This window comes from Oncorhynchus masou, chromosome 18 (assembly GCF_036934945.1).
Source record: "Oncorhynchus masou masou isolate Uvic2021 chromosome 18, UVic_Omas_1.1, whole genome shotgun sequence".
Taxonomy (NCBI): domain Eukaryota; kingdom Metazoa; phylum Chordata; class Actinopteri; order Salmoniformes; family Salmonidae; genus Oncorhynchus; species Oncorhynchus masou.
The window spans coordinates 18,927,156-18,952,812 of record NC_088229.1 but is presented as its reverse complement, the minus strand read 5'-3'; the positions used below and the strand labels follow the sequence as shown (position 1 = coordinate 18,952,812).

The following is a 25,657-nucleotide window of genomic DNA, read 5'->3' as shown; positions in this document are numbered from 1 at the left end:
GTAACCTCAAAGCTCATCACTAAGCTAAGGATCCTGGGACTAAACACCTCCCTCTGCAACTGGATCCTGGACTTCCTGACGGGCCGCCCGCAGGTGGTGAGGGTAGGTAGCAACACAACTGCCATGTTGATCCTCAACACTGGAGCTCCCCAGGGGTGTGTGCTCAGTCCCCTCATGTACTCCCTGTTCACCCACGACTGCATGGCCAGGCACGACTCCAACAACATTATTAAGTTTGCAGACGACACAACAATGGTAGGCCTGATCACCGACAACGAGGAGACAGCCTATAGGGAGGAGGTCAGAGACCTGACCGGGTGGTGCCAGAATAACAACCTATCCCTCAACGTAACCAAGACTAAGGAGATGATTGTGGACTACAGGAAAAGGAGGACCGACCACACTCCCATTCTCATCGACGGGGCTGTAGTGTAGCAGGTTGAGAGCTTCAAGTTCCTTGGTGTCCACATCAAAAACAAACTAGAATGGTCCAAACACACCAAGACAGTTGTGAACAGGGCACGACAAAGCCTATGCCCCCTCAGGAAACTAAAAAGATTTGGCATGGGTCCTGAGATCCTCAAAAGGTTCTACAGTTGCATCACTGCCTGGTACGGCAATTTCTCGGCCTCTGACCGCAAGGCACTACAAAGGGTAGTGTGTATGGCCAAGTACATCACTGGGGCAAAGCTGCCTGCCATCCAGGACCTCGACACCAGGCGGTGTCAGATGAAGTCCCTAAAAATTGTCAAAGACCCCAGCCACCCCAGTCATAGACTGTTCTCTCTACTACTGCATGGCAAGCGGTACCGGAGTGCCAAGTCTGGGACAAAAAGGCTTCTCAACAGTTTTTACCCCCAAGACACAAGACTCCTGAACAGGTAATCAAATGGCTACCCCTACTATTTGCATTGTGAGCACCCAAACCCCTCTTTTACGCTGCTGCTACTCTCTGTTTATCATATATTCATAGTCACTATAATTATACACTCATGTACATACTACCTCAATTGGGCAGACAACCCAGTGCTCCCGCACATTTGCTAACCGGGCTATCTGCATTGTGTCCCACCCACCAAATCCTCTTTTACGCAAATGCTACTCTCTGTTCATCATATATGCATAGTCACTTTAACCATATCTACATATATATACTACCTCAATCAGACTGACGAACCGGTGTCTATGTAGCCTCGCTACTTTTATAGCCACGCTACTGTATATAGGATGACTTTTTACTGTTGTTTTATTTCTTTAATTACCTATTGTTCACATAATACCTTTTTTGCACTATTGGTTAGAGCCTGTAAGTAAGCATTTCACTGTCAGGTCTACTACACCTGTTGTATTCGGCGCACATGACACATAAACTTTGATTTGATTAGATGTCTCCCATGACCATAATGACAACAACAAGCTAACAAAACACCTGTTGATATGGGAGCACAGCTGCATGCTGGCAGGATGCAGACACATTCGTTTATTATCTTTCATCATGGTCTAACACACTTTTACATTTCAGCCATACAGTACTCCACATACTCCACAGCACAGTCAGGGTTCTACCTACAGTCAACCTCATCTGTCCTCCACAGCACAGTCAGGGTTCTACCTACAGTCAACCTCATCCATCCTCCACAGCACAGTCAGGGTTCTACCTACAGTCAACCTCATCTGTCCTCCACAGCACAGTCAGGGTTCTACCTACGGTCAACATCATCCATACTCCACAGCACAGTCAGGGTTCTACCTACAGTCAACCTCATCTGTCCTCCACAGCACAGTCAGGGTTCTACCTATGGTCAACATCATCCATACTCCACAGCACAGTCAGGGTTCTACCTACAGTCAACCTCATCCATACTCCACAGCACAGTCAGGGTTCTACCTACAGTCAACCTCATCTGTACTCCACAGCACAGTCAGGGTTCTACTTACAGTCAACCTCATCTGTACTCCACAGCACAGTCAGGGTTCTACCTACAGTCAACCTCATCTGTACTCCACAGCACAGTCAGGGTTCTACCTACAGTTAACCTCATCCATACTCCACAGCACAGTCAGGGTTCTACCTACAGTCAACCTCATCTGTACTCCACAGCACAGTCAGGGTTCTACTTACAGTCAACCTCATCTGTACTCCACAGCACAGTCAGGGTTCTACCTACAGTCAACCTCATCTGTACTCCACAGCACAGTCAGGGTTCTACCTACAGTTAACCTCATCTGTACTCCACAGCACAGTCAGGGTTCTACCTACAGTCAACCTCATCTGTACTCCACAGCACAGTCAGGGTTCTACCTACAGTCAACCTCATCTGTACTCCACAGCACAGTCAGGGTTCTACCTACAGTCAACCTCATCTGTACTCCACAGCACAGTCAGGGTTCTACCTACAGTCAACCTCATCCATACTCCACAGCACAGTCAGGGTTCTACCTACAGTCAACCTCATCTGTACTCCACAGCACAGTCAGGGTTCTACCTACAGTCAACCTCATCTGTACTCCACAGCACAGTCAGGGTTCTACCTACGGTCAACATCATCCATACTCCACAGCACAGTCAGGGTTCTACCTACGGTCAACATCATCCATACTCCACAGCACAGTCAGGGTTCTACCTACAGTCAACCTCATCTGTACTCCACAGCACAGTCAGGGTTCTACCTACAGTCAACCTCATCTGTACTCCACAGCACAGTCAGGGTTCTACCTACAGTCAACCTCATCCATACTCCACAGCACAGTCAGGGTTCTACCTACAGTCAACCTCATCCATACTCCACAGCACAGTCAGGGTTCTACCTACAGTCAACCTAATCCATACTCCACAGCACAGTCAGGGTTCTACCTACAGTCAACCTCATCCATACTCCACAGCACAGTCAGGGTTCTACCTACAGTCAACCTCATCTGTCCTCCACAGCACAGTCAGGGTTCTACCTACAGTCAACCTCATCCATAGTCCACAGCACAGTCGGGGTCCTACCTACTGTCAACCTCATCCATATTCCACAGCAGTCAGGGTTCTACCTACAGTCAACCTCAACCACACTCCACAGCACAGTCAGGGTTCTACCTACAGTCAACCTCATCCATACTCCACAGCACAGTCGGGTTCTACCTACAGTCAACCTCATCCACACTCCACAGCAGTACAGTATGGTCTAAAGCCAGGGTTCTACCTACAGTCCACAACATCCACACTCCACAGCAGTACAGTATGGTCTAAAGTCAGGGTTCTACCTACAGTCAACCTCATCCACACTCCACAGCAGTACAGCATGGTCTAAAGTCAGGGTTCTACCCACAGTCAACCTCACACAGCAGTACAGTATGGTCTAAAGTCAGGGTTCTACCTACAGTCAACCTCACACAGCAGTACAGTGTGGTCTAAAGTCAGGGTTCTACCTACAGTCAACCTCATCCACACTCCACAGCAGTACAGTATGGTCTAAAGTCAGGGTTCTACCTACAGTCAACCTCACACAGCAGTACAGTGTGGTCTAAAGTCAGGGTTCTACCTACAGTCAACCTCATCCACACTCCACAGCAGTACAGTATGGTCTAAAGTCAGGGTTCTACCTACAGTCAACCTCACACAGCAGTACAGTGTGGTCTAAAGTCAGGGTTCTACCTACAGTCAACCTCACACAGCAGTACAGTGTGGTCTAAAGTCAGGGTTCTACCTACAGTCAACCTCACACAGCAGTACAGTGTGGTCTAAAGTCAGGGTTCTACCTACAGTCAACCTCACACAGCAGTACAGTATGGTCTAAAGTCAGGGTTCTACCTACAGTCAACCTCACACAGCAGTACAGTATGGTCTAAAGGTCTAAAGTATGGTCACTACCTACAGTCAACCTCACACAGCAGTACAGTATGGTCTAAAGTCAGGGTTCTACCTACAGTCAACCTCACACAGCAGTACAGTATGGTCTAAAGTCAGGGTTCTACCTACAGTCAACCTCACACAGCAGTACAGTATGGTCTAAAGTCAGGGTTCTACCTACAGTCAACCTCACACAGCAGTACAGTATGGTCTAAAGTCAGGGTTCTACCTACAGTCAACCTCACACAGCAGTACAGTATGGTCTAAAGTCAGGGTTCTACCTACAGTCAACCTCACACAGCAGTACAGTATGGTCTAAAGTCAGGGTTCTACCTACAGTCAACCTCACACAGCAGTACAGTATGGTCTAAAGTCAGGGTTCTACCTACAGTCAACCTCACACAGCAGTACAGTATGGTCTAAAGTCAGGGTTCTACCTACAGTCAACCTCACACAGCAGTACAGTTTGGTCTAAAGTCAGGGTTCTACCTACAGTCAACCTCACACAGCAGTACAGTATGGTCTAAAGTCAGGGTTCTACCTACAGTCAACCTCACACAGCAGTACAGTATGGTCTAAAGTCAGGGTTCTACCTACAGTCAACCTCACACAGCAGTACAGTATGGTCTAAAGTCAGGGTTCTACCTACAGTCAACCTCACCTCAGTACAGTATGGTCAAAGTCAGCAGTCACAGTACAGTATGGTCTAAAGTCAGGGTTCTACCTACAGTCAACCTCACACAGCAGTACAGTATGGTCTAAAGTCAGGGTTCTACCTACAGTCAACCTCACACAGCAGTACAGTATGGTCTAAAGTCAGGGTTCTACCTACAGTCAACCTCACACAGCAGTACAGTATGGTCTAAAGTCAGGGTTCTACCTACAGTCAACCTCACACAGCAGTACAGTATGGTCTAAAGTCAGGGTTCTACCTACAGTCAACCTCACACAGCAGTACAGTATGGTCTAAAGTCAGGGTTCTACCTACAGTCAACCTCACACAGCAGTACAGTATGGTCTAAAGTCAGGGTTCTACCTACAGTCAACCTCACACAGCAGTACAGTATGGTCTAAAGTCAGGGTTCTACCTACAGTCAACCTCACACAGCAGTACAGTATGGTCTAAAGTCAGGGTTCTACCTACAGTCAACCTCACACAGCAGTACAGTATGGTCTAAAGTCAGGGTTCTACCTACAGTCAACCTCACACAGCAGTACAGTATGGTCTAAAGTCAGGGTTCTACCTACAGTCAACCTCACACAGCAGTACAGTATGGTCTAAAGTCAGGGTTCTACCTACAGTCAACCTCACACAGCAGTACAGTATGGTCTAAAGTCAGGGTTCTACCTACAGTCAACCTCACACAGCAGTACAGTATGGTCTAAAGTCAGGGTTCTACCTACAGTCAACCTCACACAGCAGTACAGTATGGTCTAAAGTCAGGGTTCTACCTACAGTCAACCTCACACAGCAGTACAGTATGGTCTAAAGTCAGGGTTCTACCTACAGTCAACCTCACACAGCAGTACAGTATGGTCTAAAGTCAGGGTTCTACCTACAGTCAACCTCACACAGCAGTACAGTATGGTCTAAAGTCAGGGTTCTACCTACAGTCAACCTCACACAGCAGTACAGTATGGTCTAAAGTCAGGGTTCTACCTACAGTCAACCTCACACAGCAGTACAGTCATGGTCTAAAGTCAGGGTTCTACCTACAGTCAACCTCACACAGCAGTACAGTATGGTCTAAAGTCAGGGTTCTACCTACAGTCAACCTCACACAGCAGTACAGTATGGTCTAAAGTCAGGGTTCTACCTACAGTCAACCTCACACAGCAGTACAGTATGGTCTAAAGTCAGGGTTCTACCTACAGTCAACCTCACACAGCAGTACAGTATGGTCTAAAGTCAGGGTTCTACCTACAGTCAACCTCACACAGCAGTACAGTATGGTCTAAAGTCAGGGTTCTACCTACAGTCAACCTCACACAGCAGTACAGTATGGTCTAAAGTCAGGGTTCTACCTACAGTCAACCTCACACAGCAGTACAGTATGGTCTAAAGTCAGGGTTCTACCTACAGTCAACCTCACACAGCAGTACAGTATGGTCTAAAGTCAGGGTTCTACCTACAGTCAACCTCACACAGCAGTACAGTATGGTCTAAAGTCAGGGTTCTACCTACAGTCAACCTCACACAGCAGTACAGTATGGTCTAAAGTCAGGGTTCTACCTACAGTCAACCTCACACAGCAGTACAGTATGGTCTAAAGTCAGGGTTCTACCTACAGTCAACCTCACACAGCAGTACAGTATGGTCTAAAGTCAGGGTTCTACCTACAGTCAACCTCACACAGCAGTACAGTATGGTCTAAAGTCAGGGTTCTACCTACAGTCAACCTCACACAGCAGTACAGTATGGTCTAAAGTCAGGGTTCTACCTACAGTCAACCTCACACAGCAGTACAGTATGGTCTAAAGTCAGGGTTCTACCTACAGTCAACCTCACACAGCAGTACAGTATGGTCTAAAGTCAGGGTTCTACCTACAGTCAACCTCACACAGCAGTACAGTATGGTCTAAAGTCAGGGTTCTACCTACAGTCAACCTCACACAGCAGTACAGTATGGTCTAAAGTCAGGGTTCTACCTACAGTCAACCTCACACAGCAGTACAGTATGGTCTAAAGTCAGGGTTCTACCTACAGTCAACCTCACACAGCAGTACAGTATGGTCTAAAGTCAGGGTTCTACCTACAGTCAACCTCACACAGCAGTACAGTATGGTCTAAAGTCAGGGTTCTACCTACAGTCAACCTCACACAGCAGTACAGTATGGTCTAAAGTCAGGGTTCTACCTACAGTCAACCTCACACAGCAGTACAGTATGGTCTAAAGTCAGGGTTCTACCTACAGTCAACCTCACACAGCAGTACAGTATGGTCTAAAGTCAGGGTTCTACCTACAGTCAACCTCACACAGCAGTACAGTGTGGTCTAAAGTCAGGGTTCTACCTACAGTCAACCTCACACAGCAGTACAGTATGGTCTAAAGTCAGGGTTCTACCTACAGTCAACCTCACACAGCAGTACAGTATGGTCTAAAGTCAGGGTTCTACCTACAGTCAACCTCACACAGCAGTACAGTATGGTCTAAAGTCAGGGTTCTACCTACAGTCAACCTCACACAGCAGTACAGTATGGTCTAAAGTCAGGGTTCTACCTACAGTCAACCTCACACAGCAGTACAGTATGGTCTAAAGTCAGGGTTCTACCTACAGTCAACCTCACACAGCAGTACAGTATGGTCTAAAGTCAGGGTTCTACCTACAGTCAACCTCACACAGCAGTACAGTGTGGTCTAAAGTCAGGGTTCTACCTACAGTCAACCTCACACAGCAGTACAGTGTGGTCTAAAGTCAGGGTTCTACCTACAGTCAACCTCACACAGCAGTACAGTATGGTCTAAAGTCAGGGTTCTACCTACAGTCAACCTCACACAGCAGTACAGTATGGTCTAAAGTCAGGGTTCTACCTACAGTCAACCTCACACAGCAGTACAGTATGGTCTAAAGTCAGGGTTCTACCTACAGTCAACCTCACACAGCAGTACAGTATGGTCTAAAGTCAGGGTTCTACCTACAGTCAACCTCACACAGCAGTACAGTATGGTCTAAAGTCAGGGTTCTACCTACAGTCAACCTCACACAGCAGTACAGTGTGGTCTAAAGTCAGGGTTCTACCTACAGTCAACCTCACACAGCAGTACAGTATGGTCTAAAGTCAGGGTTCTACCTACAGTCAACCTCACACAGCAGTACAGTATGGTCTAAAGTCAGGGTTCTACCTACAGTCAACCTCACACAGCAGTACAGTATGGTCTAAAGTCAGGGTTCTACCTACAGTCAACCTCACACAGCAGTACAGTATGGTCTAAAGTCAGGGTTCTACCTACAGTCAACCTCACACAGCAGTACAGTATGGTCTAAAGTCAGGGTTCTACCTACAGTCAACCTCACACAGCAGTACAGTATGGTCTAAAGTCAGGGTTCTACCTACAGTCAACCTCACACAGCAGTACAGTATGGTCTAAAGTCAGGGTTCTACCTACAGTCAACCTCACACAGCAGTACAGTATGGTCTAAAGTCAGGGTTCTACCTACAGTCAACCTCACACAGCAGTACAGTATGGTCTAAAGTCAGGGTTCTACCTACAGTCAACCTCACACAGCAGTACAGTATGGTCTAAAGTCAGGGTTCTACCTACAGTCAACCTCACACAGCAGTACAGTATGGTCTAAAGTCAGGGTTCTACCTACAGTCAACCTCACACAGCAGTACAGTATGGTCTAAAGTCAGGGTTCTACCTACAGCCAACCTCACACAGCAGTACAGTATGGTCTAAAGTCAGGGTTCTACCTACAGTCAACCTCACACAGCAGTACAGTATGGTCTAAAGTCAGGGTTCTACCTACAGTCAACCTCACACAGCAGTACAGTATGGTCTAAAGTCAGGGTTCTACCTACAGTCAACCTCACACAGCAGTACAGTGTGGTCTAAAGTCAGGGTTCTACCTACAGTCAACCTCACACAGCAGTACAGTATGGTCTAAAGTCAGGGTTCTACCTACAGTCAACCTCACACAGCAGTACAGTATGGTCTAAAGTCAGGGTTCTACCTACAGTCAACCTCACACAGCAGTACAGTATGGTCTAAAGTCAGGGTTCTACCTACAGTCAACCTCACACAGCAGTACAGTATGGTCTAAAGTCAGGGTTCTACCTACAGTCAACCTCACACAGCAGTACAGTATGGTCTAAAGTCAGGGTTCTACCTACAGTCAACCTCACACAGCAGTACAGTATGGTCTAAAGTCAGGGTTCTACCTACAGTCAACCTCACACAGCAGTACAGTATGGTCTAAAGTCAGGGTTCTACCTACAGTCAACCTCACACAGCAGTACAGTATGGTCTAAAGTCAGGGTTCTACCTACAGTCAACCTCACACAGCAGTACAGTATGGTCTAAAGTCAGGGTTCTACCTACAGCCAACCTCACACAGCAGTACAGTATGGTCTAAAGTCAGGGTTCTACCTACAGTCAACCTCACACAGCAGTACAGTATGGGCTAAAGTCAGGGTTCTACCTACAGTCAACCTCACACAGCAGTACAGTATGGTCTAAAGTCAGGGTTCTACCTACAGCCAACCTCACACAGCAGTACAGTATGGTCTAAAGTCAGGGTTCTACCTACAGTCAACCTCACACAGCAGTACAGTATGGTCTAAAGTCAGGGTTCTACCTACAGTCAACCTCACACAGCAGTACAGTATGGTCTAAAGTCAGGGTTGGTTTGGCAGATACGGCATGTACAGTGACACTATACAAATGCAATTGATTTTACACAGCATCCTATGACTCCCAGACTGCATTTCACTTCCCAGGGTGCAATGCTCTGCCAAGGGCTGCTGGCTGGCTAGTGACTACTGCTAACAAGCCCAGACAACCAAGAAGACGTGCTTCAACACCTGCGTTGCTTGCGGTTTTGAGTTTTAGGCTGGGTTTCTGTACAGCACTTTGAGATATCAGCTGATGTACGAAGGGCTAAATAAATACATTTGATTTGATTTTGATTTAAAGTAGTCTAAATATATGGTCAATATATGGTCATTGCTCTCTGGGGTCCTTGGGAGGTCCCAACTCTGACCCACATTGAAGTTGACATTTAAAATGGTTAAGGTAAGGGTTAAGGTTAGGGACATCCCAAGGATCCCAGATAGAATATTGCTAAATGTATTGTGGTCAAGTTATGAGTACATTTCCCATTACTTTTGGGTTATGTAATGATATTATGATGCTCACATGATTGTCATGCTGAATATATGTTCATGTCATTGTCACTCAAAAATAGTTTTGGAACTAAACTTCACTTACTGCTTTGTTAACACATCACATTTTGCTTCGTTGTTTCGGTGGGCTGGCCCTCATCTGCTCTATAATCAAAATATTCCCATAGTTTGCTTTTGCAGCCAGTTTTGTCAACAAGCTGCGGGTGTGGAGGTATGATGTTTCAGAAGAAGCCATGCTGTCAGCATTTTCTGTCTCCTTTCGCTTGTTTGTCAAAAGTGGCTCGCGCTGTGTCAGCTGCATGCTCAAGCGCAAGTAGCCTGGTTAGCTAACTACTGCCCCCTTCAGAATATTCAGTCAAATTACTAGTCAGACTTGATCCTCTCAATCCATTTACGACGCCAGACACATTTGACAGAAGGACCGAAAGGAACAAAAATTCTAGTATCGAAAAAGTACAGCAGTTTCAGTATGCCGTGCAACACTAGTATACTCAACCTCATCATCTTGGACTCAGTCCGGTCAGCTTTCACATAGAGCCCTATTCAGCCAGTCACAAGCACTGTTCTATTAGCATCCAGGAACTGCTGCTTGCTGCTGTGCTGTGTGTGGGAGGGAGACGTTACTTTTTAACCTTCCCCTCACCTTCCCCCTCATTCTTTATCCATGACCAGCCTGTATGGGTACATTCCAGTGGGAACCATTAGGCCCAGGGGGATCCAGCAGGCCCAGGGGGGTCCAGCAGGCCCAGGGGGGTCCAGCAAGCCCAGCGGGGTCCAGCAGGCCCAGGGAGATCCAGCAGGCCCAGGGGGATCCAGCAGGCCCAGGGGGGTCCAGCAGGCCCAGCGGGGTCCAGCAGGCCCAGGGGGATCCAGCAGGCCCAGGGGGATCCAGCAGGCCCAGTGGGGTCCAGCAGGCCCAGGGAGATCCAGCGGGCCCAGGGGGATCCAGCAGGCCCAGGGGGTCCAGCAGGCCCAGGAGGATCCAGCAGGCCCAGGGGGATCCAGCAGGCCCAGGGCCATGGACGTGTTGGTAGTGTTACTGTTCTGTCAGAGATGGAGAAGTCCTGTAAACTGGTTAGAGTAGGCATCCTGTGTCCAACCTGTGAGAACCTCAGTAGGGCAGCAGCTAACAAAACATGGATAGCAGTGCCAGTCTGAGCTCAATTTCACTGTTCCTCTCATGGCTTTGTGCGCTAAAAATGGTTCCTCTCTCCATCACTCTCCATCACTCTCTGTGGTGAATACATAGCGCTAGCACACCAGAGGACACAGCCATTATGCTCGCATCCCTGGAACACCACTTAAGTATTTCCCCCCTCTCTCTCTTTCTCTCCATATCTCTTTCTCTCCTTTCCCCTCTCTCTCTGCCTCTTAACTCGCCAGGCAAGGCCATGCCCACAGACACTCATTAATCATGGAGGATAAGCCCCCTCTCTCTCCTGCTTAGCGCCCACTGCCCAGCAGCATGCCCAGCCTTCACAGGCTGGCAGAATAGATAGGCTTCTCCAGAGTAGAAGGGCTTCCTTCCGCTGCTGGCACAGAGCTGGCAGTCTGCTTGGCATCAATTCCCACGACTCCACAGCCACCCTTTTCAACTCCACATTCCTCTGCTGTGAGGGTGAGTCAGTGTTAATAGATGTTTCTACTAGACTACAGCAGCTCCCAGCTTGGAGGTTTCAGTGTTAAAGGCCAGACCTACTGTCTCTAATAAGCACTTCCCAAAGTCCCCGATTTTGCCAATGCACAGCCACCATGTACATTAGATTATGGCTGCATGTAGTGATAAAGGGGATTCTTTTAACGGCATCGAGTGATAAAGGGGATTCTTTTTAACGGCATCGAGTGAGTCTGTATACTTTCATCCAATATGTGTTTGTCTTTTTAGACCCACAGTGAAACACAGAAAATCTACCGCATACTCTGACATTTCTCAGCATTGAAGCATTTCTTAATCCTTCTCACTGGGATTGTCCTCTGTTTGTCTTGCCAGTGCAGCACCTTCACCCTCTCCCTCCCTCCCCAGTCCTGTGAGCTGGCCCATTACCCTGGCTGCTCTTATCTTCAGTAATACTCAGCTCTACTGGAGCTCTTCAAAGACCTATACGTGTTGGAACTTTTAACAGGTTACAGAGTTAATGTTTACAGTTCATTAATTGAGCTGTATCTAAAGATATTTTCTTTAGAGTTATATACATATGTAATTGTATTAGAATTTGTGTGATGGAGATTGAGAGAACTGCATACATATTTATGTTGTTTTGGATAGTATTGGATCATGCTATTGACTGCAAGTACCAGAATGCCTTGCGACAGGTAGTAGAAAACGGAGAACGCGCCAGTTATGTACAAGTGACTAGTGATTATCCTGTCTTTCGCCAGCAACCTTCGTATATTGTTTTGTAGAATCTAAAGCTGTTCAATGTAATGTGAACAAATAGTATTACTAAAAGAAGCTTTCATTTCACAACCCGACGTCCTGAGTCATTACTTTGAAGATAGTTATTCTATAATAAGATGTACTCTATAAGCTGCTGCTCTGTGCTCTCTACAATACAGCAGCATCACATCACAGGTACAGCTCCTCTATCAGTACCTCACTGAGTCAGGCCTACAGCTTCCATAAACAAACCCATTATTTCTTATCTCAGTATTTTTTCTATCATTGCTTTCTTTTCTGGCCAATCCTCTCTTCTATAATTCATGTTGCCCTGTCTGGCGTCTATACTGAGCAGTAGAGCGAGAGGAGGAAGACAAGTTATGAACCATGGTGTATAGACTCTCACGTACCCTGCTCTGGAGTCAAGGCACAGCCCTCAACTGCAAGAAAGTGCTACTCATGGCCTTTAAGCCTCTCTGTGCCTATTGAGAAATAAAACAGCTCCAACCTATATTGGCACTTTCCTTCCTGAGTTTGAGTTAGCTACTCTGGGAGGGAGGGAGGGAGGGAGGGAGGGAGGGAGGGAGGGAGGGAGGGAGGGAGGGAGGGAGGGAGGGAGGGAGGGAGGGAGGGAGGGAGGGAGGGAGGGAGGGAGGGAGTGTGCATGTGTGTGTGTGTGTCTGTTGCATGTGTGTGGGTGTGCATGTGTGTGGGTGTGTATGTGTGTGGGTGTGCATGCGTGTGGGTGTGCATGTGTGTGTGTGTGCATGTGTGTGTGTGCTGTGTGGGTGTGCATGTGTGTGTGTGTGCATGTGTGTGGGTGTGCATGTGTGTGGGTGTGCATGTGTGTGGGTGTGCATGTGTGTGTGTGTGCATGTGTGTGGGTGTGCATGTGTGTGGGTGTGCATGTGTGTGGGTGTGCATGTGTGTGGGTGTGCATGCGTGTGGGTGTGCATGTGTGTGTGTGTGTCTGTGCATGTGTGTGTGTGCATGTGTGTGGGTGTGCATGTGTGTGTGTCTATGCCTCAGTTGTCCGGTGGAGATTCCCCAGAGGTCAAAAGGGCCCACATTAATAAGTAACATCCCGAGATAGAGCTGAAACAGCCATATGTAGATCAGCCTGCTATATGTTCTATACGGTGACGTCTGGATATGACTGGCTATGAGGGTCCTCCAGGGTTCTCTGTCACAATGCTGACCGCTGGCTTCTGAGAAATCATCAACCTACTTTGAATGCTAAGTGGGACTATGTGGGACTATGCTATGTTTCTCCAGAAGAAACCCTTGGGAAGCTAGACCTACTTCCTTTCACATTTACAATGCATGAATGCCATCTTTATATTGAGTTTATCTGATGACCTGGATGTCAGTGACATCTCAGCAGGTACTATAAATGAGTAAACGAACAATGCAGTCGTGGGGAATAGTGTTACTGAGTGTTGTAATGTCCACCTCCCATACACTTCCCCCAGACGCTCAGACCAACCGTCGTAGGTTCCACTCTCCAGCAGCAGGCCACTCTCCTCCAGCACACGGAACTCCCCTACACTGATGAAGTTATAGTCCACTCCAGGAACCTCCCCCTCTCTGGGCTGCCGCGTGGTACCTGCCAGAGAGAACACAACAGACACAGAGTGAGGATAACAGACAGTTCCCATTGGGAAGAGTGGAGATGCCGATCCAGCCATGTATTCACAGAAGAAGGATAGAAACCATTTTCAACTAAGCTATGAATAGATTATTCTAATGAAGGCAGAATGGAATCCATTATGAAAGTGGGAGGGGGATATGAAGAACACTGCAACTGACTTTTGTTTGGGGTGACACAGTGGTAGAAGATGGGTTGTTTCAAGGAGTTCTGAGGTATGTTCATCTCTGGAGCTGAGAAGATGGGTTTTTCCCGTTTTCTGTTTTGACAATAACAAACTATACAAAAGCAACAGTTGAAAAACATTCCAGACCTTTTTAATTTTTCTTCCTGTTCTTTCATTCTCCATCCTTCATCTCTATTCTTCACCCTAAATTGCGTAAAATTGTGGTTTTTGATCTGGAAACTGCAGCACTATACACTACATGCCAGTATAAACCAAGCATGGAGCAGTCATTAAAATATCATCTGCTGTAACTGATCCCCTCATCCGAAATACATTGAAAGTATAAATATATTGGAAACATTTTATGCATCAGGGGACATGGCTCAGATATAATTGGGTGTTTACCTCGAGTGAACTACAACCTGACAGGAGCCCAAATGGACTCCTTTAATACTATCTCTCCTGAACCTCCCTCTATCTCCCTCCCTCCTTTCCTCCATATTCACTCCCTCCATCATGTTCATCTGATAAAGTAGACTATTGAATTCTATCAGATGTCGAATCAGAGACCAATGGAGCAACAAAGACAGTAATATGAGAATCCTTAAACAGAGAAACAGGAAAAACAGAATACTGTATTCTTGTGTTTGCGCTTGGAAAACTGGTTTCAGAACAGATTTTGTGATAGGCTTCACCCAATATTCCTACAATTTAGTGTACTGAGATGTTGACAGTCCTGCTTGAGAGTTACATGGCTCAGTCTGTCTCATGTAACAATCTGACTCATCAGAGGGGAAGAATCAAGGATTCAGTCTGTCTTTTGAGGTAGAGGAGAGAGGATAATCAAGAACGGGTCGTTTGAAGTAGACACCAGAGAAAAGTTAGTGCTGGGATCAGGGTAAAAAGTGAGGGAGGTGAGGCAGGTGAGGGAGGTGAGGGAGGAGAGGGAGGTGAGGCATGTGAGGGAGGTGAGGGAAAAATGTTCTGTTAATGTTCTCAAAAATGTCACCTTTGAAAAAATGAAACTATCGAACCAAAACAATACTGAACAGCATCACAAAAACGCAAAAATCATTAAAAGGTATTAGGTTATTTGGAGTGGATCTAGTGAAGATGAAGTGGCACTTTTCTGCATTAGGTAGCGTATTGTTGTGGAACAGCCCAGACAGTGGAACACAGAGACAGACAGACAGTGAGACAGACAGACAGAGTCCAAGAAAAACAAACAATTAGTGTCTCTGTTTACACAGCGAAGCGTCACCACCGTGAAACACTGCCAAGAAGACCAGGAGCACCACTGGAAGGCTATCACACATATTCACATTGAGACCTGACCCTGATGTGTCTGGCTTGCAATAGATAACTCCTATTCCAAGAATGTGTGTGCGCCATTCAGAGGGTGAATGGGCAAGACAAAAGATTTAAGTGCCCTTGAACAAGGCGCACCGGTTTGAGTGTGTCAAGAACTGCATCACAGTTTGGCTTTTTCATGGTTTACAATTTCCTGTGTGTATCAAGAATGGTCTGATACCCAAGGGACATCCAGCCAACTTCACACAACTGTAGGAAGTGTTGGAGTCAAAATGGGCCAACATCCCTGCGGAACTTCTTTCGATACCTTGTGGAGTCCATGCCCCAACAAATTGAGGCTGTTCTGAGGGCAAATGGGGGGGGTGGGGGTGCAACTCAATATTAGGATGGGAACATTAGGTTTCTAATGTTTTTTCCACTCCGAGTAGATATTCCCTATTAACGGAAAAGCTATCTATGTTCATGGTTATGCTGTCTTGTTTCACAGGCTTTGAAAAAGTTTAATGGAAGATACTTAAATCTTCTTAAGAGAAAACTATTCTTTGGATTGAATACCTGAGGAACTTTTTATTATACAGTTTTGTCATCCTTCTCTCTTTGTTATCTCCCAGTGAGCCTCAGAGCTTACTGCGGTGCCACTACAGATATTACTGCCCAGAGGAGTAGAGGAGGCAGAGGGTTCAGCCAAGCTTCAAGGATTATGTGGTGATTTGGACCCCTGGCACTGACTCTCCTTCCTTCCTTCCTTTTCTGTCTTTTCTCTTCCCTTCTTTCTCGTGAGTGACCTTTAATGATGTCTCTGCCCGTGTGTTCAGGAGGGGGCTGGGGAGAAGTCACGCTCCTCTCTCTGAGCTGCCATTTAGAGGGCTGCGATGAGGAGAGGCAGAGCGGGGCCAAGCAGCCATTCTGGATCCCAGGGAGAGACTCCGAGAGCGTTCGGGCTCCCTGCATTGTGGAAGGCCATAGTCACAGTCACACAGCAGAGGATAGGCAGCGGCTCCCTGCATTGTGGAAGGCCATAGTCACACAGCAGAGGATAGGCAGCGGCTCCATGCATTGTGGAAGGCCATAGTCACAGTCACACAGCAGAGGATAGGCAGCGGCTCCCTGCATTGTGGAAGGCCATCAGTCACAGTCACACAGCAGAGGATAGGCAGCGGCTCCCCGTGCATTGTGGAAGGCCATAGTCACAGTCACACAGCAGAGGATAGGCAGCGGCTCCTGCATTGTGGAAGGTCACAGTCACAGTCACACAGCAGAGGATAGGCAGCGGCTCCCTGCATTGTGGAAGGCCATAGTCACAGTCACACAGCAGAGGATAGGCAGCGGCTCCCTGCATTGTGGAAGGCCATAGTCACAGTCACACAGCAGAGGATAGGCAGCGGCTCCATGCATTGTGGAAGGCCATAGTCACAGTCACACAGCAGATGAAGGCCATAGTCACAGTCAGAGGATAGGCAGCGGCTCCCTGCATTGTGGAAGGCCATCACACAGCAGAGGATAGGCAGCGGCATCACAGTCACAGTCACACAGCAGAGGATAGGCAGCGGCTCCCTGCATTGTGGAAGGTCACAGTCACACAGCAGAGGATAGGCAGCGGCTCCGTGCATTGTGGAAGGCCATAGTCACAGTCACACAGCAGAGGATAGGCAGCGGCTCCCTGCATTGTGGAAGGCCATAGTCACAGTCACACAGCAGAGGATAGGCAGCGGCTCCCTGCATTGTGGAAGGCCATAGTCACAGTCACACAGCAGAGGATAGGCAGCGGCTCCCTGCATTGTGGAAGGCCATAGTCACAGTCACACAGCAGAGGATAGGCAGCGGCTCCATGCATTGTGGAAGGCCATAGTCACAGTCACACAGCAGAGGATAGGCAGCGGCTCCCTGCATTGTGGAAGGTCACAGTCACAGTCACACAGCAGAGGATAGGCAGCGGCTCCCTGCATTGTGGAAGGCCATAGTCACAGTCACACAGCAGAGGATAGGCAGCGGCTCCCTGCATTGTGGAAGGTCACAGTCACAGTCACACAGCAGAGGATAGGCAGCGGCTCCCTGCATTGTGGAAGGCCATAAGTCAGTCACAGTCACACAGCATTGTGGAAGGATAGTCACACAGCGAGGATAGCTCCCCATGCATTGTGGAAGGCCATAGTCACAGTCACACAGCAGAGGATAGGCAGCGGCTCCCTGCATTGTGGAAGGATAGGCCATAGTCACAGTCACACAGCAGAGGATAGGCAGCGGCTCCCTGCATTGTGGAAGGTCACAGTCACAGTCACACAGCAGAGGATAGGCAGCGGCTCCCTGCATTGTGGAAGGTCACAGTCACAGTCAGCAGAGGATAGGCAGCGGCTCCCTGCATTGTGGAAGGCCATAGTCACAGTCACACAGAAGGCGGCTCCCTGCATTGTGGAGTCACAGTCACACAGCAGAGGATAGGCAGCGGCTCCCTGCATTGTGGAAGGCCATAGTCACAGTCACACAGCAGAGGATAGGCAGCGGCTCCCTGCATTGTGGAAGGTCACAGTCACACAGCAGAGGATAGGCAGCGGCTCCCTGCATTGTGGAAGGTCACAGTCACACAGCAGAGGATAGGCAGCGGCTCCCTGCATTGTGGAAGGCCATAGTCACAGTCACACAGCAGAGGATAGGCAGCGGCTCCCTGCATTGTGGAAGGTCACAGTCACACAGCAGAGGATAGGCAGCGGCTCCCTGCATTGTGGAAGGCCATAGTCACAGTCACACAGCAGAGGATAGGCAGCGGCTCCCTGCATTGTGGAAGGTCACAGTCACACAGCAGAGGATAGGCAGCGGCTCCATGCATTGTGGAAGGTCACAGTCACAGTCACACAGCAGAAGATAGGCAGCGGCTCCGTGCATTGTGGAAGGCCATAGTCACAGTCACACAGCAGAGGGTAGGCAGCAGCTCCCTGCATTGTGGAAGGTCATAGTCACACAGCAGAGGATAGGCAGCGGCTCCCTGCATTGTGGAAGGTCACAGTCACACAGCAGAGGATAGGCAGCGGCTCCCTGCATTGTGGAAGGCCATAGTCACAGTCACACAGCAGAGGATAGGCAGCGGCTCCATGCATTGTGGAAGGTCACAGTCACACAGCAGAGGATAGGCAGCGGCTCCCTGCATTGTGGAAGGCCATAGTCACAGTCACACAGCAGAGGATAGGCAGCGGCTCCCTGCATTGTGGAAGGTCACAGTCACACACACAGCAGAGGATAGGCAGCGGCTCCCTGCATTGTGGAAGGTCACAGTCACAGTCACACAGCAGAGGATAGGCAGTGGCTCCCTGCATTGTGGAAGGTCACAGTCACAGTCACACAGCAGAGGATAGGCAGCGGCTCCCTGCATTGTGCAAGGCCATAGTCACAGTCACACAGCAGAGGATAGGCAGCGGCTCCATGCATTGTGGAAGGTCACAGTCACACAGCAGAGGATAGGCAGCGGCTCCCTGCATTGTGGAAGGCCATAGTCACAGTCACACAGCAGAGGATAGGCAGCGGCTCCATGCATTGTGGAAGGTCACAGTCACACAGCAGAGGATAGGCAGCGGCTCCCTGCATTGTGGAAGGTCACAGTCACAGTCACACAGCAGAGGATAGGCAGTGGCTCCCTGCATTGTGGAAGGTCACAGTCACAGTCACACAGCAGAGGATAGGCAGCGGCTCCCTGCATTGTGGAAGGCCATAGTCACAGTCACACAGCAGAGGATAGGCAGCGGCTCCCTGCATTGTGGAAGGCCATAGTCACAGTCACACAGCAGAGGATAGGCAGCGGCTCCCTGCATTGTGAAACGCCATTCACAGTCACACAGACATCAGTGGCTAAGCAGTGGCGACATGGGTCATATGCTGACCTGCACCACCAGTCAAAATATAACCCCTAGCACTGATGAGGAGGCAGAAACAAACAGCCGTGCACTCGAGACAAACTAGGCTTAGACAAGGGTCAATGCTTGAAATGCTACAGGGTATGACTGTACAGACATAGTAATTCAATATGAGCTGCATTAGAAGCTGGCGTACTTACTTACCGTAGTACATTTTCCTCTCACACAGCACATTTTCCTCAAGAATTTGTATGGCTTTTTTATAAATTTTTCACAAAACAGTATTTACCATGAATGTCTGCAGTCGTCGATATAGCCCCCTCGTGATTTATATACCGAGAACATTAACAATGCATTAACTCATGAAACTGACAGACACTAAACAGTTATACTGTATCCATCTAGTGAAAATGAACATCAGCAATTTATTTAGTTGCCTGTTATTCACAACTATTCATTAGCATTATATTTCCACATGAGAAAATCTGCCGTTCAGGAGAGGATGGGTGGCTCTCCCTCACAACAAAGCCACAAATTAGAAACGTTTTATATGCTATTTAAAATAGTGACTCAAAGATTATATAAATGTGTCCTGTAGCATTAATACATTTCCTGTAGCATTAATAAATTGTGAAATGGGGAGTAATTGACATGTAATTCGGCAGAGTAGCGTAGAAAATCTGCACTTTGCACTTTGATTCCCACCAATTTGCCCTTTCGTCCATTTAAAACCACTAGGGTCCCTGCATACAAATAAAAGCTTTCCCACACCACTTATTTATCCCAGTGTTTTAAAGGCCCAGAGACACACACTCAAACACAGGGGAGTCAATAAGGGGAGTCCTTGTTTTAAAGGCCCAGAGACACACACTCAAACACAGGGGAGTCAATAAGGGGAGTCCTTGTTTTAAAGGCCCAGAGACACACACTCAAACACAGGGGAGTCAATAAGGGGAGTCCTTGTTTTAAAGGCCCAGAGACACACACTCAAACACAGGGGAGTCAATAAGGGGAGTCCTTGTTTTAAAGGCCCAGAGACACACACTCAAACACAGGGGAGTCAATAAGGGGAGTCCTTGTTTTAAAGGCCCAGAGACACACACTCAAACACAGGGGAGTCAATAAGGGGAGTCCTTGTTTTAAAGGCCCAGAGACACACACTCAAACACAGGGGAGTCAATAAGGGGAGTCCTTGTTTTAAAGGCCCAGAGACACATGCTCAAACACATTAAGGGGAGTCATTAAGTGGAGCCTTGTTTTAAAGGCCCAGAGACACACACTCAAACACAGGGGAGTCAATAAGGGGAGTCCTTGTTTTAAAGGCCCAGAGACACACACTCAAACACAGGGGAGTCAATAAGGGGAGTCCTTGTTTTAAAGGCCCAGAGACACATGCTCAAACACAGGGGAGTCATTAAGTAGAGTCCTTGTTTTAAAGGCCCAGAGACACACACTCAAACACAGGGGAGTCAATAAGGGGAGTCCTTGTTTTAAAGGCCCAGAGACACACACTCAAACACAGAGAATAAGGGGAGTCCTTGTTTTAAAGGCCCAGAGACACACACTCAAACACAGGGGAGTCAATAAGGGGAGTCCTTGTTTTAAAGGCCCAGAGACACACACTCAAACACAGGGGAGTCAATAAGAGTCCTTGTTTTAAAGGCAGAGACACACACTCAAACACAGGGGAGTCAATAAGGGGAGTCCTTGTTTTAAAGGCCCAGAGACACACACTCAAACACAGGGGAGTCAATAAGGGAGTCCTTGTTTTAAAGGCCCAGAGACACACACTCAAACACAGTAGTTTTTCCTCTCAGAATTTGTATGGCCATGGGAGTCAATAAGGGGAGTCCTTGTTTTAAAGGCCCAGAGACACACACTCAAACACAGGGGAGTCAATAAGGGGAGTCCTTGTTTTAAAGGCCCAGAGACACACACTCAAACACAGGGGAGTCAATAAGGGGAGTCCTTGTTTTAAAGGCCCAGAGACACACACTCAAACACAGGGGAGTCAATAAGGGGAGTCCTTGTTTTAAAGGCCCAGAGACACATGCTCAAACACAGGGGAGTCATTAAGTGGAGACCTTGTTTTAAAGGCCCAGAGACACACACTCAAACACAGGGGAGTCAATAAGGGGAGTCCTTGTTTTAAAGGCCCAGAGACACACACTCAAACACAGGGGAGTCAATAAGGGGAGTCCTTGTTTTAAAGGCCCAGAGACACATGCTCAAACACAGGGGAGTCATTAAGTAGAGTCCTTGTTTTAAAGGCCCAGAGACACATGCTCAAACACAGGGGAGTCATTAAGTGGAGACCTTGTTTTAAAGGCCCAGAGACACATGCTCAAACACAGGGAAGTCATTCATAGTGGGTGGATGAAGCATAGAGTTGGCACCAAGTACTTAGAAGGAATTAGGTTACTATGGAAATATATATTAATTAAACATAATTACATGCATATTATATTCTGGAGATTAACTTCCAAGGACTACATATTAGTATTGGAAAATGGAGTGAGAGATCTCCTATCTCATCTATCAAAGAGTAGTTATGTGTGAAGTTGATGGCCTTTATAGTGAAGGTTTGACGGCTGCTTTGTAGACCTCAGAGAGGTGGCATAGAATGCCCCCAGTTAGGAGAGAAGAAGAATCCATGATTAAACACACAGCGCCAAGAGGAGAGAAAAGGAATGAGGGACAGAGAGATGGAACTGTGAAAATGAAGGAGTGTGATTGACATGTCACTCTTCCTCTAATCACTCTCTTCATCAATCCAGACACAAGCGGAGGGATCTGAGGGGGATGGTTCCAATGAATGCCAAGCACTGTGTCCTCATGGGAGAAGTAGCATGTCTTTTGGGAAAAGCAAACTGCTCTGCTGATTAATGGACACCTGTGAAGGGGGCATTTCTATCTGATGGCAGGACCAAATAGGATTGCTTGGCTACTGAAGTGCTAGTGACCGTCAGTCTTGAGATCTAAAGGTGTCCTACTCACATGGAACAGCCGTTAACGAGCAGGCACATGTGGAGTAGACAGGAAACTCTGAGAAAAAAACAGGGGGGGAAGCCCGGGGCGTTACTACTCACAGGGAATGGTGCGCAGGTACAGGTTATCCCTGATCACCTGCTGGAGCTTGTGGTCCAGCGAACCTTTCTGGAACTGCAGGCTGAGGTAGTGACGCAGGTCTGTATTCAGAACCTTGCCTGTGGAGAGGAGAAACATCTGGGTCAGCACAGTACAATGTCGGAGGGAACACACACCACACACAGGACATTCACGAAACGTAATTTAGACCATCCTCCAACATTCTTAAACAGTTGGGAACTCTAAACGCATAACCACCAGTGGATAAATGAGAAAGATCCATCATCCCTTTCAAAACTATCTGACAGGTACCGGTGACTGTGATGGAAAGCATGCCCCCAGCGAGAGTGTGTGTAGGAGGACAGTTTAGACATTTCTGGGCTGTGTGACAGCATTGTTGTTCGGGGGGGGGGGGGGGGCTATAGGCTCCGTTGGTAGAGGAACTGTCATGTGAGACAAAGGTGAAATATTAATTGGCTTGAATCACCAAGTATCCAGATGCATACATGAATAACAGGAGAACATAGCACAATGGCTGGCAGTGTTGCTGCCTTGGAGGAACAACAGAAGTTCAGGCAGATGGAGGACGTTTGGGGGATGTTCTTCATCCTGAAGGAGGAGGGGAATCCAGGCATCCCCTCGGGGGGGGGGGGGACATTCCCCGGGGTGTGAACAGGATCCTTCTCTGAGTATCAGCTCAGGCTCCAGCGGTTTGTTATTTAGAAATGTGTGTGAGAGAGAGAGATGCAAGGCGTCTTCCTCAGGGTGGGGAGGATGTGCTTTGACAGGACCCCAGTTATAGTGTTGTTAGCATCAATACCCATTGTTTCTCTGTTTCTCAATAACAGAGTAAGTGATTTCTTGATTAGGTCTCATCGCAACACAGTCTGCTGAGATGTTGTGTGCCCCATATATACAGCAGTCTGTTGGTGGAAAGAATTTTATATAATCATTTAAATTGAAAAACTCTAAGTGTTGAGTCAAGTGTAGTTTTTTGTACCAGTTCATAAACCATGTGCCATGGAATTGGTACATCGAAAATCTCTTCCCATTTATTTTGCAACCTGTATGGTGCAGCTGTCAACATTTTTGTCCTTAAATGAAACTGGTATATTTTTCTATTAATTTTATTTTCTATTTATATTCCTTTCAGCCAATTGGTATCTTTAATTTATGGTAGGGAAACAAGTTCCCTACCTTCTCCCTTTTCCACTTGCCTACTCCATTTGTGTCGTAGTGCTGCAAATAGTTGGTTGTAAATTTGGATTGAGCAGATATTCCCATGCATTTTCGTTAACTGCATACAGTGTAAGTCTGAAGTTTACATACACTTTAGCCAAATACATTTAAACTCAGACTTTCACAATTCCTGACATTTAATCCTAGTACGAATTCCCTGTCTTAGGTCAGTTAGGATCACTACTTTATTTTAAGAATGTGAAATGTCAGAATAATAGTAGAGAGAATGACTTATTTCAGCTTTGATTTCTTTCATCACATTCCCAGTGGGTCAGAAGTTTACATACACTCAATCAGTATTTGGTAGCATTGCCTTTAAATTGTTTTAACATAGGGTCAAACGATTCTGGTAGCCTTCCACAAGCTTCCTACAATAAATTGGGTGAATATTGGCCCAATCCTCCTAACAGAGCTGTTGTAACTGAGTCAGGTTTGTAGGCCTCTTTGCTCGCACACGCTTTTTTCAGTTCTGTCCACACATTTTCTTTAGGATTGAGGTCAGGGCTTTGTGATGGCCACTGTAATACCTTAACTTTGTTGTCCTTAAGCCATTTTGCCACAACTTTGGAAGTGTGCTTGGAGTCATTGTCCATTTGGAAGACCCATTTGCGACCAAGCTTTAACTTCCTGACTGATGTCTTGAGATGTTATTACAATATATCCACATAATTTTCCTACCTCATGATGCCATCTATTTTGTGAAGTGCACCAGTCCCTCTTGCAGCAAAGCACCCCCACAGCATGATGTTGCCACCTCTGTGCTTCACAATTGGGATAGTGTTCTTCGGCTTGCAAGCGTCCCCCTTTTTCCTCCAAACATAATGATTGTCATAATGGCCAAACAGTTCTATTTTTGTTTCATCAGACCCGAGGACATTTCTCCAAAAAGTATGATCTTTGTCCCCATGTGCAGTTGCAAACTGTAGTCTGTCTTTTTTATGGTGGTTTTGGAGCAGTGGCTTCTTCCTTGGTGAGCATCCTTTCAGGTTACGTCAATATTGGACTCGTTTTACTGTGGATATAGATGCTTTTGTACCTGTTTCCTCCAGCATCTTCACAGGGTCCTTTGCTGTTCATCTGGGATTGATGTGTCATGCACAAAGGAGATGTCCTAACCAACTAGCCACAACTATAGTTTGTTAACAAACTCCCTCACGAACATTTGTGGGAATACCTAGTGGTTGAAATGCACTATTGTAAAGTGGCTGTTCCACTGATTTTAATGACTCCAACCTAAGTGCATTTTAATGTAAACTCCTCCATTTCTATGCATAATATCATGAATAAATATAATACAATATTGAAACATTTAGCAATCCAAATAAAATGTAATATATTTTGCTCATATGATTTTAAAAACTAACCATCTGGAGTAGGCAATGCCATTAGTAAGTAAGTAAACGGTGATAGGACCAGTTAGTCAATGTAATTATTCCATAAAGAGACAAGTATTTACCTCTCCATGGTTGCAAAATCTTATCTATTTCTGCTAACTTTCTATTGAAATTAATTGTGGTAAGTTCATTTATATTTTTTGTGAATGTGAATACCAAGTATGTCTGCTTCACCTTCCGCCCATTTTATTGGTAAACCACAAGGTAGAGTAAACACAGCATTTTTTAACGATGCAATATGTAATATGGTACACTTGTCATAATTAGGTTTTAATCCAGAGAGGCTAGAAAAGTGATCAAGATCTTCAATCAGACTGTGCAGGGATCCAGATTGTGGACTTTAGAAAAACTAGAGTCATCACCATACATTGACCCATTGAATTTCTAACCCCTTGATGTTCTTGTTGGATCTCATTTTAATAATAGCTAGCATTTCAATGACCATAATAAATAGATATGGAGACAACAGACAGCCTTGTTTTACTCCTCTTAAAAGCTAAATACTTTCTGAGATGTAACCATTGTTTATTATTTTACATCTGGGGTTGCTGTACATAACTTTAACCCATTGTATAAGAGATTCACCAAAATTAAAGTATTCCAGGCATGTATATATAAATTATAATCGTACTTTATCAAACACCTTTTCAAAATCAGCTAAGACCAAACCTGGTATCTTCAATGTTTCATAATGTTCAATTGTTTCAAGTAATTGTTGTATATTATTTCCAATATATCGTCCATGTAAAAAACCTATCTGATCAGAATGAACAATATCTGGTATGACCTATTTTATTCTATATGCTATGCATTTCGCCAGGATTGGATGTTAGAGTTTTTAAATGGACTGGATCTTTATACTTACCACCTGGGTCCTGTTTCAGTAGTAATTAAATCAGAGCATCCTGTG

The 25,657-nt window shown here is 46.7% G+C and overlaps 1 pseudogene; it reads right to left on the bottom strand.

Moving 5' to 3' along the window:
- Window positions 1-25,657, bottom strand: part of LOC135504142 (membrane-associated guanylate kinase, WW and PDZ domain-containing protein 3-like) — a 293,136-nt pseudogene that overhangs the window by 93,279 nt on the left and 174,200 nt on the right.